We start from the raw sequence: 3,506 nt of genomic DNA on the forward strand, positions 1-3,506 counted from the left end.
CCTGTTGATGCTACGTACTGATGTGCTTGATGCTAGTATTGTAGAGCAATGAGTCGCATGTCAACACAAGCACCGAAGTCAACATTACCTTCCTTCAATTGGGCCAACTGGCGGTGAATCGAGGAAGTACAGTACATACTGACGAAACTAAAATGAGCTCTAACATGGAAATTAAGCGTTTCCGGACACATGTCCACATAACATCTTTTCTTTATTTGTGTATGAGGAATGTTTCCTCAAAGTTTGGCCGTACCTTTTTGTAACACCCTGTATAAGGGAAAAATGAGTTGATGTTTGTGTTGGGGAGGGCACTCAGCTTAGGTAGTTTGTGGAGCAATGTTGACCATTGTGCTGTGGTAATGTAATGGTTGGCATTTCTGCCTAGCAAACAAGAAAACCCGGGTTCGAGTCCCGGCTGCAGCACAAATTTTAATTCATTTCGCCTGCTTCGATTATTATAATACTGGTATCCATGGAAAATAATAAGCCGTTAACTTTGGCGGCCTGTGGATGAATATATGGTGCTGCAGCGCAATTTCACCGTGCAGCAACCAGGGGCCATGTCGACATCAGGGCTTAAAACCTCTGTGAAATTACGGTATATTGATAATTTTTACTTATGGACCGTCTGACAGCAACTGAATAAAACACAATTTTAGTGCCATACGCGTTTCGCCTTTATTTTCTGCAAGGCATCATCAGTGGCCTGGAATATGTTAGCTATTTTATTTACATTTTTGTCACTGTGCCTATAGGTTATAAACAGTTCTGGTGGTTGGTATTTCCTATAAAGTAGTAATGATTTGAACTGTACTTACAGGTTGCGTGGATAGTTTCTTACATATTACGCCCTTGTTGCATTTTTGGTGCTGTTATTCTTCTTATGAACGCCAATTTTGCGGTTTTTTCCACATTCCACTGCACTATGCGCTGAACGCTTGTTTTAATGCAATGTTTTGGTTTCTGTTGCCGACTGTCAAATGTTTTTGCCAAAGATCGAATATTATTGCGAAACTTATGAGTGTGACTATTGAAGTATCTGTGGTCTGCTCGTGTATGCATTTGTGTGTGCGTTTGTGTATGTGTGTATGTTTTTTGGTGTGATATTAATTTAATTTAATTTTTCTTTTATTTATTTTTTTTGTCCTGTGTGTGTGTGCGTTTTGGTGTGATATATAGTTTTTTGTGCTGTGTGAGTGTGTGTGTCTGTATTTTGGTGTTTTTTTTGTTTTTTGTTTTTTTTTTTGTTTTGGGTGCTATGTGTGTGTGTGTGTGTGTGTGTGTGTGTGTGTGTGTGTGTGTCACAATCATAAGTTTGGCAATAATATTCGATCTTTGGCAAAAACATTTGACAGTCGGCAACAGAAACCAAAACATTGCATTAAAACAAGCGTTCAGCGCATAGTGCAGTGGAATGTGGAAAAAACCGCAAAATTGGCGTTCATAAGAAGAATAACAGCACCAAAAATGCAACAGGGGCGTAATATGTAAGAAACTATCCACGCAACCTGTAAGTACAGTTCAAATCATTACTACTTTATAGGAAATACCAACCACCAGAAATGTTTATAACCTATAGGCACAGTGACAAAAATGTAAATAAAATAGCTAACATATTCCAGGCCACTGATGATGCCTTGCAGAAAATAAAGGCGAAACGCGTATGGCACTAAAATTGTGTTTTATTCAGTTGCTTTCAGACGGTCCATAAGTAAAAATTATGAATATACCGTAATATTACACGCAACTGAGGAAGACAGGACTACAAAAGTTGAAGATGTCTCTGTGAAATTAGTTCTGTGTATCCAATGGGACAGTAACGGTGCCTCGGAGACAGGAGCATAGACAATATACGCAGATATCACCAACCGGGAGCGGACGTGTAGTTGGGCTCCAAGAAGCCAGTTCGAGTAATGGGCGAATCGCTCGAGATTTGAAAGGAGCGGTGCCACTGTTCGACGGTGTCATCAGGAATGGGTGAAAAATGACCGAACACAGAGTCAAGAAGGAAGCCGTCGACGTAGAGAGGCGACAGAACGTGACGAGCAAGCAGTCATCAGAGGGGTGCTGGAGAACCCCAGATTCGTCACTGTCGTCAGTCCGACGAGAAAGTGGCGCTCCAGTGATCGGAAGGACAATTGATAGGCACCTCACAGAAACGGGACGGAGCTCAAAGCGCCCCTTGTGCCATCTACCATTGGCCTCTGTACACCAACAAACGCTTTTGCAGTGGTTTCGGGCACATTAGGTCTGCAGTGTCATTGACTGGACTAGAATTGTCTTCAGTGATGAGTCTGGCTTCGAAGTGAGCCCCAATGAGCAGCGAAGACTTGTCTGGAGACGGATCGGACTGCTGTGGGATAACGACCGGTCTCCCTGCATACGGCCCAACAACCAGGAGTGATGGTCAGGAGTGCTATTTCATTTCATTTCAGGATCCCATTGGTTGTTACTGTGTCGTCCGTACAGGATACAGCCAGGGCAAAATCACCACAAGCGCAAAGATGCGAGTTGCTGCCAGGGTCCTAGAGACTCGCCACTTGCGCGAATTCCACCAGCGCCACGGGCGGCGCTGTGGGTGAAGGTCTTCGCCTCGGCCAATTGCCGGCCGAGTACAATCCGTAAATTACCGGACGACTGCGGTCAGGAGCCTACTCGGAAGACAGAAGAGCAGCTCTCGCTCACTTGTCTATAGATTATCGACCGAGCGAGGTGACGCAGTGGTTAACACAGCCGGCCGCAGTGGCCGAGCGGTTCTAGGCGCTTCAGTCTGGAACCACGCGACCGCTACGGCCGCAGTTTCGAATCCTGCCTCGGGCATGAATGTGTGTGATGACCTTAGGTTAGTTAGGTTTAAGTAGTTCTAAGTTCTAGGGGACTGATGACCTCAGATGTTAAGCCCATAGTGCTCAGAGCCATTTCAACCATTTTTTGGTTAGCACATTGGGCTCGCATTTGGGAGGACGACGGTTCAGTCCCGCGTCCGGCCATCCATCTTGATTTAGGTTTTCCGTGATTTCCCTAAATCGCTCCGGACAAATGCCGGGATGGTTCCTTTGAAAGGGCACGGCCGACGTCCTTCCTCGTCCTTTCCTAATCCGACCAGACCGATGACCACGCTGTCTGGTCTCCTCCCCCAAACAACCCAACCCAACCCCGCTATAGATCATCGTCCAAGGCTGACTTAGACAGAGAACGTCGTTTAGTGGACTCTTATAACTACATCTGCATCCATACTCCGCAAGCCACCTGACGGTGTGTGGCGGAGGGTACCTTGAGTACCTCTATCGGTTCTCCCTTCTATTCCAGTCTCGTATTGTTCGTGGAAAGAAGAATTGTCGCTATGCTTCTGTGTGGGCTATAATCTCTCTGATTTTATCCTCATGGTCTCTTCGCGAGATATACGTAGGAGGGAGCAATATACTGCTTGACTCTTCAGTGAAGGTATGTTCTCGAAACTTCAACAGAAGCCCGTACCGAGCTACTGAGCGTCACTCCTGCAGAGT

The sequence above is a fragment of the Schistocerca serialis genome, chromosome 10 (genome assembly GCF_023864345.2).
Source record: "Schistocerca serialis cubense isolate TAMUIC-IGC-003099 chromosome 10, iqSchSeri2.2, whole genome shotgun sequence".
NCBI lineage: Eukaryota > Metazoa > Arthropoda > Insecta > Orthoptera > Acrididae > Schistocerca > Schistocerca serialis.